This window comes from Triturus cristatus, chromosome 1_1 (genome assembly GCF_964204655.1).
Source record: "Triturus cristatus chromosome 1_1, aTriCri1.1, whole genome shotgun sequence".
In the NCBI taxonomy this organism is placed as follows: domain Eukaryota; kingdom Metazoa; phylum Chordata; class Amphibia; order Caudata; family Salamandridae; genus Triturus; species Triturus cristatus.
Window position 1 is genome coordinate 360,527,582 of NC_140579.1, and position 16,157 is coordinate 360,543,738.

General features: G+C 42.4%; 1 long non-coding RNA gene across 1 annotated transcript in view; it reads left to right on the plus strand.

Moving 5' to 3' along the window:
- Positions 1-15,774, plus strand: part of LOC146870211 (uncharacterized) — a 116,837-nt gene extending 101,063 nt beyond the window's left edge. The window contains exons 2-4 of the long non-coding RNA XR_014959357.1: positions 3,899-4,075; positions 8,582-8,722; positions 15,717-15,774. This is a non-coding gene — a long non-coding RNA (uncharacterized LOC146870211). The remainder of the gene's footprint in view (positions 1-3,898; positions 4,076-8,581; positions 8,723-15,716) is intronic.
- The last annotated feature ends 383 nt before the right edge of the window (positions 15,775-16,157 follow it).

Here is a 16,157-nt window from a genome sequence, read left to right on the forward strand (position 1 = left end):
CACCATACACACACATATAAACCTATCAGTCACCCCTATGGTAGGCCCTATCAATCCCAAGGGCAGGGTGCATGGTTTACTATGTGAGGGGGTGCTTCATCCTGAGCAGGACCCCTCTGCAGCTGGCAGAGTCTATTCTCTGCTACTGTTTGTGGATGCGGTTAAACCATATACTCTTAAGTGCATTATAACCTCGCGGTAAATGCTAACTTTGGAATGACTGCATCAAAACATGTCGTGTTTGGTGTCAAACAACTTGGAATCCTACCCCCACACCAGTAACTGGTGTGGGAGTAGGATTCCACCCTTCTAGAGGGGACGACATGTACCTACTGTACTACACGGTAGAAATCTTTCAGAGCCCTGGCATCACAAAATGGATGCCACCAGCACAGACACCGGGCTGCCCTCCTGCTGCTGACCGAAACTCGCAGTGGAGGGAGCCCAACAAAGGGTTTCCTGTCACAGGGAGGTGTCACCACCTCCCAGACAGGATTTAGTGTATTGGAGCTGGGTGGGTGCACTCTTAGAGTGCTTTGAAGTCCTGCACTGGGGGAGCAGTAGGCTCCTCTGTGCATATGCCAGCTCAAACCGGTTCAGGGGCTACCTGCCCCTGCTCTGGCGTGAAACTGGACAAAGGGAAGTGGGTGTAACCACCCACTACCCTGACCCTCCTAGAGGAGTGGTCATAGAGCTAGTCCCTCCCATCTTTTCACTATAAGATACTACACATTGCCAATGCAATTTAGATTACACCTGGATGACGCTCAACTAAGAAGAATCCTGGCCCTTCGACGTTCCACTATCTCTGGAAGACTGAAGAATCTCCCTTGGAGTCAAGGAGTGACTCCCCTGCTTGGCAGGCACCAAAACTCTCTACAACGGTTGCAAACTTTACCGCTCCTGCCGGAGCCCGAAGTCCCTGCGTCCCCTGAAGCGGATTTCCTGACCTCTCGACGGCCATTTTGAGTCCCCAGCGAAGCTGTGGCATCTGGACCCCACGAGTGACGAGGAACAGCAATACCAGGGAACCGTGCACTGATTTCGAGTGCAAGCCCTAAACTACGTCCAACGAAGTTGTGCTTTGGACCACTTGTTGTCCAAGTCCCTAGCAGGTCTAGTACCGAATTTCAGCGGCCTACCCCGTCCCGAGTGACCGTGGGCTGTTGTTAAACTTTTCCTGCAAAGGCGTCTTTGCGGTTGGTTGCCCATTGGCTAGTAACTCACCTGAAGACCTCCACATCAATTTCAAGGGCTCGCCTGATTGCTCTGGACCTGCCCTCACTTACCCTCGCTGGGTAAGTCCATCAGACCTTGCTGGTCTGCACCATTGCCAATCTTCACTCCACACAAGACTTGCGGCTGCCAAGGCTTGTTGGCTCCAATCCGGGTGCCGACACCGTCGACAGCTGCAGACGTCATGGGACCTCCCGAACCCAGCTGCTGGTCATCGTCGAGCCTTCCTGGACCTCGTGAGCGAAGAGACAAAACACCATCACCGACCTGAAGAGATGCAACAGCTGTGGTCATCCATCTTGCTGGCCACCGGTCACTGGCAAGTGACTCTGAACTCTGTCCCCTCAATTTCTAGGTCTTCTGCAACTCCAATCTATCGTCGGATTCGAACGGACACCTCTCCAGTCGTCACAAGCGGCAAGTATCCAGTGATCTCCATTGGAAACAGCATCGCGACCCGACACCAAAGGACACCTATGCACCCGGCTTCCCGGGTGAGGTAACTCGTGCACTCCGGTGCCCAAGTGTGTGTTGGCTCTCGAAATACTTACCCTGTAAGTTGCTTGCCTGTTGACTTTTGCGAAGTGCCCTAGAACTGTAAAATACAAACCGCGACATTTGCCATTGAAACGCATTGAAAACCCGCGTGTGTGTTTAGACACTGCACGCGTCTCCTGTGGGCTGATTACTTACCTGCTAACACTGCAGTAGTGAAGCCCCAGTGATTCCCAGGCCCTAGGCCTCTTCATTTTGCAAGTCGAGTTTGTTAACCCATTATTTTAGTATATGGTCTGGTACGCCCCTAGGGCTACAGCCATATTTGTGCTTAATTTATTGAGAACTGTTGATCTTTTGAATGTTTACATGGCTCTAATCTCATAAAGAGATTAGTAGAGTATATTTAGAAATAAATACATATATATATTTGTTATATATACCTGTGTGGTGTCTTTTCATTTGGAAATTCAAGAGATTATAAGGTAAAACAAGCTGCTTTACATTCCTCAGAGACTTAGCCTGAAGGCTGCTCTCCACAGCTACCACTGGGATAGCTTTCTTTAAAAGGTTGTCTTTAAACCTATCTACCAAGAGTCGAATTGGACTGGTGCAAGGTGGCCACTATAACTAGTGACCAGCATATGCCAGGCCAACTTCTCACAGCCACAAGCACCTGGGCCCTTTTATTGACCAGGTTACCTGACACCTGTGTTGGATGGGTGTGGTGGGGGTGTTAGCACTGCCCTTAGAGAGAGGCTGCATCATAACATGTCAAACAGGACCCTACGACTAAAGCCTTCAGATCCGAAGCTTTCTATCGTGCAATAAAAACAATCCTTGTCTTTGATTTAGCCCGAAACCGGTCCTAGGATGCTTGTTTCCAGTCCAGGGAGGACCTGGCTTGGCAGTTCGGGCTGGACTGTTCCCATGGGGCACAGGGTCAAGACTGATTTGCATATGGCTGGGTTCAAACTGGAATGGCATGGTGAGCAAAAAAACGATGGATTTAGGCCCAGATCTCTGTACTGGGGTGAATGTATGACATTGTTCTGCATTCTGTCCATCAATTGTTGTTTTTGCCTTAGAATTAAAGGCCATTTATTAGGACACAGTTGCAAACACTTAATTTGAACTTTAATAAACATTTAAACAATAACATCAAACTTTGTAAATACGTCGCTGCCACACCGCCCATAACCACACTCATGCCAACTCAGTGGCGTGACACAGGCCCCCACAGCCCTCGTGGTGTGGGGGGCCCCCTAAGCCCAGTACTCTGGCTGGAGAGCTCCAGATTGAGTCCATCGGGGGCCCCTCCACGTACCTTGCAGGGGGGGGGCCCTCTCAAGTTTCGTTATGCCAGTGTGCCAACTTTCATTCCCAAGCACTCATACCTTGTTTCATCCTTCCCTCTTCCACTCACTGAGCTCCTCCCATCTATCCAGACTCTCCTTTATTTTCCTATCAATCACCCTACGCGGAAACTCTTTTCTTCCTCGACAAAGTCCCACACACCGCCTTTTGTCACCTGTGCTCTGTTCTCCCCCAGAGGGGGTGGATACGACTGCCTGTGACTCTCCACTCCCCAAGATACCGCCTATGTCCTGCAACTTGTCCTATAGTGGCAACAAAGCTGTAATACCTTCCCCACACCATGCCATATTCATGTACACAACATTTTTCTTTTTTACCCATAATCTCCCAGCGGTGCTAGAAGTCAGGAAGAGGCCAACCATGCCCTTCCTGGCTCTTTTATATCCTAGCCAGCCCACTCCCCCAAGGCAACTGATGGAGCGGGTAAAATATTTTCTTTTTATATACCCAATCCATTTATATATGTTTATATTAAAACGATTAATGAATAATTTTAATAACTAATAGTTGATGTGTAAGGACTAAACCAACCTTATTAACCGAAAGAACACACGTGGGAATGCGTTGCATGGCAAAATTAATAAGTGAACTAAGTTTGTATGCATATTAAAACGATAAATGTTGCTTGAGTAATGTTATTGTGATTTGCGCTTAAATAAACCAGCATTAACGGCTTTGAATGTTGCATATGGCTAGATAAATGCATACACATAAGGGTATTAGCAAGGGAATAATACTGTATTAATAATTTCTATGTATTAATTACGATTTTGTGTTTCTTTGCTTAAAGTTGACTATTCTGGCCTACCAAAAGATGGCCGCCGACTGAAACCTACCTAAAGTACATTACTTCATCATTTGAACAATGGAGAAAGGCGCCGGCATTGACTTCGTTCGTGTCCCTTGTGTGACCTGTCAGACCATGCCCATGAAGACTACCCTGGGCGAGGTGCCAATGCCCCTGAACGTAAGGAAAATGTTGCTATTGGAAATATGAACTGTCGAACCCAACCTGTTTCCAACGAACTGATACATTTAGGACTACGGATTAGTCTTTCCCATACATTTGCTTTGAGACTTCTTCCACATGGGAAAATTTGAAAATGTTTCCTAATGTATTGAAATGTATTTGAATTCAGCCAATCGTTGGCCTGGAAAATGAGAAAATGTAACTTTAATATGTAAATTTTAGTATAAATATTAGTAGACTAGAGAGGGAATAGGCTAACGCTAGACGCCACTTCATCCAGAAGCTATTGACGGAGAATCGATGATCAGAGATCTTTATGCTGACGGAGAGGACGGAGACTTTATAACTCTGATAAATTTACTGAGGACCAGTTCTGACTTAGAAAACGACAATTAGCCAGAATAGGTAAATATGACAAAAGATGATATTGCATTATTAGGATTTAACCTACATATAAATTAGATAAAGAAAATCATTATTTGAATTACTGTGTCGGGTGATTATTTCCATTGAAATGTTTATTGATTAATTTGAGAGTAAAAGTATCATTGAACTAAATAACAACTAAATGATTTGATCGACCTCTTGATGGAGGAATTGTTAGGGTGATTCAGGAAAAGTGGTTTCCTCTATCAAAAAGAACAGTTGTGGTTAGGATTTGATATCCCTTTGTAGGCACGGATAGTTTGAGAGAATGAATGTTGGTGTTATGGGCCCCACCAGCGTATGATGTTTGTATGTGCGTGTGACTGAGAAATCATTCTGTCTGTGGAAGCAAGGGGAAATTTAGTAATCCGAACTGCACCAGTATTTCTGGTAGCTAGAGATGGTTTTTATTGTTTTGGTTGAATGATTTTGGCATGTATATAGCTTAGCGATTATTGATTGGTATTGATATATGTACTAACACTATATGTTGAAGTCATATTGAGTTTTATGTTGTCTGTATGGCTTCTGGGAGGTAGGAAGTCGGGAATTGATAACAATTCCGTAGTAGAGCAGAGGTAAGTGCTGCTCTCAGGAAAGACGGGATTGTGGCTGCCCATAGGTACACGGGAGAAACGTGTGACAATTGAAGTTGCACGACGCATTGTCTGGGTTCGATTCGGTAGCATCGCCCAGTGTTACCATTAGTGATATTTTCTTTGTGAGAAAGGTGTGAATGATAGCAAAGGGTTACCTGTGAAATTTTGGTCGTAGGTACCAGGAAACCAATTGGCATACCGATAACGCTTATCACTGAAAAGGTAGCAGGTGTTCTCTGAGCTTGTTAGAAGGACAAAGTAGAGGTAAGCGCTGCTTTGTTAACGTATGTTATAATTCTGTAGTAGGACAGACTGTTCGCTGTTCTCGGAAAAGACAGGATTCTGTGTGAATGAACTATATTTTCTTGTGTGAAAGTGCGTGAATGAAATAGCATTCGGGTTAATTGCGAAACTCTGTATTTATTTCTCAGGAGCATTGCGTTTCCAACTATGTGTCTTAATTCTGGAGAAAACAGTTAATAGATGCTTGGTAGAAGGGTGAAGTAGAGGGATGTGCTACTTTGCCAACGGACGTAACGATTCTGTAGTAGGGCAGAAGTAAGCGCTGCTCTCGGAGAAAACAGGATTCTCGTGGGAAAGGTCTTTTGCTATTCTGTGGTTAGCGAAGCAGACAATGGAGATGTTTGTATGTTGTAACTAACAAGTATTGTAAAATTGAAACAAAGTCTACCGAGTAGTTTTGTAAAGGAGGGGTAGACTGGAGACAGGAGTCAGGAGCAGGAGCTGCTGCAGCGACTGCTGACGTCAGGATGACCGCGCTGGGATTGGACGGCTAGTTAGAGGGGTAAAACGCTCTGGATTGGTGCGTCAGTGTAAACCCGCGCTAGGATTGGAGATTGTGACAGTGACGTAGAGGCTTCAGGATTGGTACGTTAGTGTGAGTCGCGCAGGGATTGGAGATTGTGACAGTGACGTAGACGCGCCAGGATTGGTGCGTGAGTAAGGGTCGCGTTGCTATTGGACTAAACATCGTACAGTCGAAGACAAGACTAAAGGGTTGACGTGAGAAAGGAAGATGTATTATCATTCACCTAAGAAAAAGAAGAAATCCTTGTTTAGTAAAATAAAAGGACGGTTTGTGAAAGACAAAGAGATAGTGACTAGGGAAGGACAGTTACTTCCTCCAGCGAAAACACCCGCATCCTTCATGGTTGCGAAATATGGGTACCATACTTGCATCTGGTTAGATAATTGGGCAAAATATACAAAGGAAGACAGAGTTTTAGCGTTTCCAGAAAATGGTTCCTTTAATTTGGCAATTTTAAGGAACTTATGGGAGATGATGATGAGCTTAGATCCGCGACCTAGGCCTACACAGTTTGAGGCGTTGACAGAGTGGGAAGACGAGATGCATGAGCGAGAAAAACAGAGAAATGGCAGTAGCTATAGATATATATTCGGACGGCCGAACGATCGTGAAACTCATTGTGATCGAATGAGAAGGTGGCGAGGCGCAAGTATGACTAAAGGACTGTTTCCCCTAAGAACTGCAGGGGAAAGTGAGGGAAGGAAATGCATAGAGAAGAAACATAATGTAGAACCCAGAAGGTACGGAGCAAATGAAATAGAAGATGATGTACTAGATGACATGTTTTACAAAAGTCCACCTCCATACAGGCAGGAATCAGAAACGCCAACCGCAGGTACACCAGTGAGGGAAACTCTGCGAATCATTAAAACAGAAGTTACGACTCCAGAGGTAAAGAGAAGGAATTCTCTTAGGGAACGAGAGATGGAAAATAAAGTAGAGAGTGAAAATTCGAGGGAACTAGCAAAAACCACGTTAGAACTGACAGAGAAAATAAGAGAATTGACTAAAATTCTAGAAGCAGTTACAGTCCCTGTGACCATAGGTCCAGTTATGCCCATTTTTGAGAAGCAGAAAGAAAGTGAGCATGGTCTAACCGTTCCGTATGTGAACAATAGACAGGCGGAACAGCCCCTGATGAGAGCAAAAGAGAATCCTTGGAGACACACCATGAGTGAAGGTGAACTACATGTGTCAAATAACCCATTTTATAATCCTGATACTGTAGAGAGAAGCAGAATGGTAGGGGGACCAATATTAGAACCAAAAAGACTGACGGAACCAGGGAATGTAGAAAAATCAGTGGGTATAACTACAGACGAATTGAGCGAATGGCTGAAGGGCTTGCAAGGTAAAGAGAAAGAATCCCATACCATTGATGTGGCAAAATTACGGATGGTGTTAGAAGAATTAATAGTAAGGACCATCCCCACAGAAAAGCTGAAAAATTACAAAGATGAGGAATTGTTGTTTTTATGTAAAAGCATCACTTGGAAAGCAAAGAATTTACATGACAGACTAGCAGAAATAGCAAGTGAAATGGGAATTGACATGGACAAGGTAAAAGCTTTACAGAAGCCTTACCGAGTGGATTTCACAGAAAAGGATATTGAGAATCTGAACACTGCAGGACGAATAGGGCAGATTAGGGACATAATCACAGTGTTGAGGAAATGGGGAGATGTGGACAAATGGAAAAGCAGGTGGTATAGGAAGCGGGATGATACCTCAGACAGAACTTTTCCAGCATTTCCTGTGAGAGAAAAGGAAAAGGTAGTGACAGAATTCCCCATGAGAGAGATTCCAGGAGGGGGATACGTGCATGTCCCATAGACAAGACAGGACATTTTGTCATTTACAAATGACTTCCCTCGATTACGAGAAAAGCCGGTCGAGTGGTACAGACAGGTAGACAGATTTGTTAAGTTGTCAAAAGTGTTGTGGATTGATCTGAATAGCCTATTTGTTTCAATAGTGCCAGCAGACTTATGGGCAGAATGCAAGATAGTCATAGATTGGCCAACTAAAGAATACCCGAGAGATCCCAAAACAGGAGCACCAGACCCTGAGGTAATGAAGAAATATGAACAAGTTATGGTGTTTTTGAAAAACAAAGTGCCTCCCAAAGAGACAGACTGGGTTAAAATAGATCGAACACATCAAGAAGGGAAAGAATCAGTTCACGCTTACTATGAAAGGCTAATATTAGCTTTCAAACAGTTCAGTGAAGATGACAATTTGGGAGAAAAGGACCTAAGTCATTTTGTGTACAGATTTGTGTATGGTTTGCGTCCAGAAATTGGGGAAATGATTAAGCAGCATACCGTGGACTGGCAAAGCAAGAAAATAGATGAGATCCTAAGGCATGCTAAATACTTTAGTGATGAGATTGAGGCAAAACAGCGAAAACTAAAAGAAAAGGCAATGTGGGCTCAAGTGAAAGTCGCAGATAGACAGGAAGCTCAGCTGGTTGAACAAGCTAATAACCCAGGCATTAAACCGAGATTTGGCCCAGGAAAAGGAAAGGGTAATATAGAAGAAGCTAAAAAGAAGTTTCCGTGCCACAATTGCGGAAGGTTAGGGCATTGGAAATCCGAGTGTAAATATCCACCAAGTACTAATAATGAAAATCCATCATTGAATCCACAGGTGCAGTGTGAGGTGAGTGGCCCACCGCTGCAACAGCAGAAGGCTGTTAATCCACAGAATCAGGTGCCAAAACCGCCATTACCGCAAAGCAGGAACATCCAAAGATATAGCAAAGAAGTCGGATTCTACAATGAAGAACAGGTAAACAAACCGCAACGCGCGAGCGCTGTGTCACAATATTGGCTGCGAAATGACGAGAGTGAGTCAGAGGAGACTTATTGACGGTGCCGAAGAGAGGAAGAAGGGTGCGTACTTGGCGCAACTCTAGAAATAGATCAGACAGGACCATTTGTGGATGGGAAAGTTAATGATGAAAACATTACTTTTCTAGTAGACACTGGAGCTACGCGATCTACTGTCAGATCAGCAGATGTGAAAAATCTTCCTCTTTCGGATGAAACAATCCAAGTAGTTGGTGTGTCAAACACCCAGATTAGGACCTACCTTACCGAACTGGTAAAGGTTAAAATAGGGAAATCCACAGACATGCACCGGTTCGTGGTGTGCGATACTAGTCCTGTGAATCTGTTAGGAAGGGACCTTCTGTGCAAAATGAATTGCACCATATTCTGTACTCCAGACGGAATAGCATTTGAGACACCAGATGAGGATGTACTGTACAAGATGACAATAGCTAATCAAGAAAATGGAATTACAGGAACTTATGCAGTATTTAACCCAGATGAATTACCCAAAGAATTGAAGCAGTCAGTGAAGGCAGGAGTCTGGGATTTTACTGGAGAAGATGTAGGCCTTATGAGAAATATAGATCCAGTAAAGATTACACTAAAAGAAGGAGTAGTTTATCCAAACATTCCCCAATATAGACTGACACCGGAAATAATTGAAGGGGTGACACCTTTAATTGAGAAAATGATTCAACAAGGAGTGTTGAGAGAAATAATGAGCAGTCCATGTAACTCACCTATAATGGGACTGAAAAGCCCAATGGGAAGTTCAGGATTGTGCAAGATTTGAGAAGGATTAACAAAATCGTTGTGTCATGTTGTCCCATTGTTCCAAATCCATCAGTGATTTTGTATCAGATTCCCCATGATGCAGAATGGTACACAGTAATTGATTTGTGTCATGCTTTCTTTTCCATTCTGTTGCATCATGACAGCCAGCCGATTTTTGCATTTCGGTTTGGAGAGCGTATTTTGGCATGGTGCCGAATCCCCCAGGGGTACACAGAGAGCCCCTCCATTTTCAATCAGTTGCTAAAGAAATCTCTGGAAAGTCTTACCATGCCTGAAAATTCAGTTTTGGTTCAAAATATTGACGACCTATTGGTGGCGTCAAAAACACGCGAAGCTTGTGAAACGGACACAATAGCTTTGCTGAATCATTTGGCAAATGGAGGACTAAAGGTATCTCCGACAAAATTGCAATACTGTAAAAAAGAAGTACAATATTTGGGTCATACCACTGAAAAAGGGCTGAGAAAAGTAACCATAGACAGGATCAGAATTATTAGAGGAATGAGAGCCCCAATGACCCAAAGAGAGGTGAGAATGTTCCTAGGGATGGTTGGTTACTGTCGTCAGTGGATAAGTAACTTTTCCCTGATTGCCAAACCATTGGTAAAATTGACGAAAAGTGAGGTTAAAGACCCCCTTGAACTGAACAAAGAATAATTGGCAGCATTTAGACAGTTAAAGAACAGTCTATGTGAAGCCCCAGCTTTGGGAATGCCAGACTATGAGAAAGAATTTGAATTATACTGCAGTGAGAGAAATGGATGTGCACTCTCAGTGTTAATACAGAAACATGGAAGACAAAGGAGACCAGTTGCATATTTTTCGTCAATATTAGATCCAGTGGCGGTAGGTCTGCCAGGATGCCTGAAAGCAGTAGCTGCTACATGCTGAAGCCTAGAGCAGAGTGAGGGTATTGTGATGGGGTATCCAGTAAGAGTGTTCTTACCTCATAATGTGGTAATCCTTTTAACAAGGAGCCGAACACAGTTCATGTCACATAGTCGGCTGACTAAGTATGAGAAGGTCATTCTAGGTGCAACCAATGTGAGTCTGGAAAGATGTGTGAATGTGAATCCAGCTACACTTTTGCCTGATGCAGAGAGAGTGGAGGTAAGAGATGATGTTGATCATGATTGCTTGGATGTGCTTGATTTTTGCACAAAACCTCGACCAGACATAAAAGATTTACCATTGCCAGAAAGTGATTATGTGTTGTTTGTGGATGGGTCGTGCTTGAGAACAGACGAAGGATTGTTGAGTGCGGCCTATGCTATATGCACAGTTGCTGCAGTCATAGAAGCATCACACTTGAAAGGAGTTAAATCCGCTCAAGTAGCAGAACTAGTGGCATTGACAAGGGCATGCAAAATTGGGAAGAATGTGAGAGTGACTGTGATAACAGACAGCCAGTACGGCTTTGGAGTTGTCCACGATTTTGGCCAACTTTGGCTGCAGAGAGGTTTCCTGACCTCAAGTGGAACTCCTATAAAGAATGCAGAAGTGGTGGGAAAATTGCTTGAAGCAATACAGTTGCCAGAAGAACTGTCAGTGGTAAAATGTGCTGCTCATAGTCAAGGTAGTGATTATATCACTACTGGGAACCGATACGCCAATGACATGGCTCAGTACTGTGCCCAAAATCAGTATTCAATCAATAGGGCAATGGAAAAGGAGATATTTTCTTGCTCCATAATGTTTACTAACGTTGTGGGAACATGGGAAGAAGTGAGGCAGTTACAGGATGAAGCATGAGATGAAGAAATGAAGCAATGGGTAAAAGCAGGTTGTGCACCAAGGGAGAAAGATCATGTGTGGGTCTATCGGGATGGAAGACCAGTAATGCCTGATAGCATGATGTCAACCATGGCACGGATGTTTCATGGCCAAGGACATCTGGGGAGAGATGCTATGATAAGGGCTTTTAAGCAGACCTGGTACAATGCAAAATTCAGGTTGATAGCAGAGAGTCTCTGTCAAAGATGCCTGATATGTCAGCAGTACAATCCTGGAAGGAAAACAGTGGTGAGCCTAGGCACAATAGGCCGAGAGGGAGGACCCTTCACCAGAATGCAAATAGATTTCATTGAAATGCCCCCTTATAACAAGTTGAGGTATGTTCTTGTGGTAGTTTGTCTATTCTCCAGGTGGGTGGAGGCATACCCAACAAGAAGAAATGATGGAATCACAGTTGCCAAGCTCTTGTTGAGGGAATTCATCCCAAGATACGGGTTCCCAATAACCATAGAATCAGACAGAGGAAGACACTTTTACAATGAGATCATGGCATTGATTTGTGCAGCATTGGGTGTACAACAAAAACTACATTGTGCCTATCGACCAGAGGCTTCTGGTGTGGTTGAGCAAATAAATGGTACGATCAAAAACAGAATAGGGAAAATGTGTTTAGCCACAGGAATGAAATGGCCTGATGTCTTGCCTCTAGTCTTGATGAAAATTAGATCTACTCCAGACAGAACTACAGGTTTGAGTCCCCACGAAATTATCATGGGACGAGCCATGAGACACGTATTTGTTCCAGTCAACAAGTTGATGACAATAACTGATGACATGATTTTGGATTACTGTAAAGGCCTGGCTGACGCAGTCCATTCTGTGTTTCACCAGGTTGGAGCGGACGCCACCACCCTTGAGAGAAAACCAGCCCATGACCTAAGCCCAGGTGACTGGGTGAGAATAAAAGTCCACAGAAGAAGGAATTGCTTGGTTCCAAGGTGGGGAAGACCAAGGCAAGTTATCTTGACTACAACAACTGCTGTGAAGTGTGCTGGTCTGAAAAATTGGACACATGCAAGTCACACTTTGAGAGTTCCAAATCCAGCAGATAGCATTGGAAAAGAATATTTCGATGATTCAGGATCAAGTGATGATTCAGGCGATGAGAATGCAAAATCAAAAGAAAATCCTGAAAGGGGGGAGAAGGAGCCAAGACTAGTTCAGACTCCAAGAGAAGAAATTCTGAGGAAGAGATTACAGATTTCAGATGGTTCAGATTCTGGAGACGAGCAAAACGCCAGTGGCGAGCACAGAAAGAAGAAGAGAAAAGAAAAGAATGTCCAATCAGAAGTAACGTTTACACCAGATGAAAGAGTAGAAGAAGTTCCACCAGAGAAAATTCTTGAAGGAGATGAAGGGACAGAAATAGAGAGAGAGGGACAGATTGCTGCGGAAGACCCCCGAGGAGGTGTAGGGACAACCAACACTGAGTTAGGTGAAGGGACAATCAGCATATAGAAAGATTGCGTGTCGGAGACCCGAGGAGGGACAGAAGTAGGGCCAACTCAAGAGGTGGAAAAAGTAACTGGTGAAAAAGAAAAGTCAAATGAAACAGAATCTGAGGACAGTGAACCAGAAGGTCGAATTCTAAGAAAGAGAACTTGGATCGAGGAAAGAAACAGTAAAGACAGCAAAACAAGAAGGAATGCTAAAGGAGGCCTTTGGCCAAACAAAATAAAGAGACTGAGATATCGATTGACACGAGTCAAACCCTCAAACGCTGAACAAGTGAATGAAGTAACAAGTCATCACAGAGAAAAAGAGGGAGAGACAGAAGTGTCTGAAGGAAACAAACGATCGCGAAAACCAAACCAGAAGTATAAGTCACCTGAATGGACGTACGTGGCACTGCCTGAACAAGGAGAAGAGGTAGATAGTCAAGGAAATCCAGAGGAGACTTTACTGAAAGTGGTGAAGGAAGAAGAAACAGAGGAAATCCTGAGAGTTATCCTATCCGATATCGGAGAAGAAGCGGAAGATCAGGAAATTCTCTATGTGGATGATGAGAAGGAAGTGAAAAATGATGAGAGGCCAAGCTGAGTGATTTCAAGAAGGTCCTTGTAGAACATATAAAGGATTGAATAAGAAATTGAAGTATTTGGATCACCTGATAAGGGCCTAGCTCTTGCAGGAAAACTACAAGAAGCGGAGTAGAAGAGGCTAAGTCAAAAGACACGGTCAATTTTAACAAGATGGCTAACATAGATGATAACAAGAGTAGATGTACCTTTATGAGAAGATGGTGCAAGGCATGTTGTTGTTGTACAGGACTATTAATGCTTCTTTGGAGCGTACTCACTCTTTTGATCTCTTTCAAAGTAACTTTAGATACATTAGAGGGACATACAGAGAATATGACTAACATAGTGAAGAGTTCACAAAAGGTAGTTCCATTTAAAACAAGCACTGAGCATATGCACAAGGATAGGTCTATAACTGATTTTTCTAGCAATGTTTTTTCAAAATTATTGTATGAATATGTAAGAACAATGGATGTAAGGGATTGCTACGTATGTATGCAATTACCTGCCTCTGTTTCAGAAGGAGTGACTTATCATCACCTTCCAGCAATTTATGGAATAACATGTAGCGTTTTAACCAGTATATTTTATCAAGTAGGGAAATTAGAATATAATCTGTCTAATATAGATAACATTCTTGGACAATTGCCCATGAATAATGAATTGAATCCAGCTAAAACTGCTAATGTACTAGGTGAGATTTTTATAGAAACTAAAGAACTAACTTTAGAATATATTTTTAGAAACAATTTAACTTGCAGTTTGAAGACAGAAGAGAAAACAATTTTGGATATGATTGAAGAAAGGAGATTGAAAATACATAAAAATGCAGAAGGACACAAAGAAGGGGAAAACATTTGGGAAATAGATGGGAAAAAGGAGACAAAGGGTGATGCTAGACCAACAATAGCTATAGATTCACCACAGAAAGGCAAATTATGCATTATGAGGGAAAGATCCCAATTTGATTATTATTATATAGGGACAAGTGAGTGTCATGATACATATTTTATTGCATCTGGATGGGGATTCAGAGGCGGAGAAGATCCCGTCTTTCCCGGACTGTACTATATTTGTGGGCACAAGGCTTATTACAGGTTGCCCGACCATTGGTATGGCACATGTTATGTTGGCCTGGTCTTTCCAAAGATTTTTCACATGGATAGAGTAGAAAATAGTGGATCACATAACCTACTAATGCGTAGTAGAAGAGAAACTTGGCTAGAAATTGTAGGTGATATTTTTGGAGCCTTGATACCAGCAGTGGGAATATCTTTGAATGCAAATAATATTCGGAAATTGTCAACCATAGTGGATCGCTTGTCAACAAGCACCGCTGGAGGATTTCTTTTGGTAAATACTGAAATGATTGCTATACGTGCTATGATTATGCAAAATCGACTTGCCCTTGATATCTTATTGGCAAAGGAGGGTGGAGTCTGTGGAATGCTGAAAGTTCAACATTGTTGCACTTACATTCCTGATGAAAGTAAAGATCTAAAAGTATATATAAAAAATATTACAGAACTGCATGATGAAATAAAACCACTGGAGGTTGAAAGTATCTGGACTAGAATTAGTAATAAGATGGCTGCTATTAAAAATTTCTTAGGTAAATTAGGTAGTACAATATTAGGGAAAATATTATTTCCATTAACGTGTGTGATTTTCATATTATTAATACTTAGATTAGGATGTATGTGTTGCAGACATAGAAGAAATAAAAAGAAAATTAGACGAGAAATGATCAAAAAGAAGGAAAAGAAACAAGAGAGAGATTTTAACTAGATAGAATTAGAAGAACGGAAGGAGAGTATGTATGACAAAACAAAAAGGGAAGATGAAAAAGAAACAGAATTTTAATTGAGCAAGAAAACATTTCGAATTTCCATAAAAGGGGAAAATAAATTGATTTTTTTGTGGGTTTTGTTTTGTGGTGATAAAATCACCAAAGGGGGGATTGATGGAGCGGGTAAAATATTTTCTTTTTATATACCCAATCCATTTATATATGTTTATATTAAAACGATTAATGAATAATTTTAATAACTAATAGTTGATGTGTAAGGACTAAACCAACCTTATTAACCGAAAGAAAAAAACGTGGGAATGCGTTGCATGGCAAAATTAATAAGTGAACTAAGTTTGTATGCATATTAAAACGATAAATGTTGCTTGAGTAATGTTATTGTGATTTGCGCTTAAATAAACCAGCATTAACGGCTTTGAATGTTGCATATGGCTAGATAAATGCATACACATAAGGGTATTAGCAAGGGAATAACACTGTATTAATCATTTCTATGTATTAATTACGATTTTGTGTTTCTTTGCTTAAAGTTGACTATTCTGGCCTACCAAAAGATGGCCGCCGACTGAAACCTAACTAAAGTACATTACTTCATCATTTGAACAATGGAGAAAGGCGCCTGCATTGACTTCGTTCGTGTCCCTTGTGTGACCTGTCAGACCATGCCCATGAAGACTACCCTGGGCGAGGTGCCAATGCCCCTGAACGTGAAGAAAATGTTGCTATTGGAAATATGAACTGTCGAACCCAACCTGTTTCCAACGAACTGATACATTTAGGACTACGGATTAGTCTTTCCCATACATTTGCTTTGAGACTTCTTCCACATGGGAAAATTTGAAAATGTTTCGTAATGTATTGAAATGTATTTGAATTCAGCCAATCGTTGGCCTGGGAAATGAGAAAATGTAACTTTAATATGTAAATTTTAGTATAAATATTAGTAGACTAGAGAGGGAATAGGCTAACAC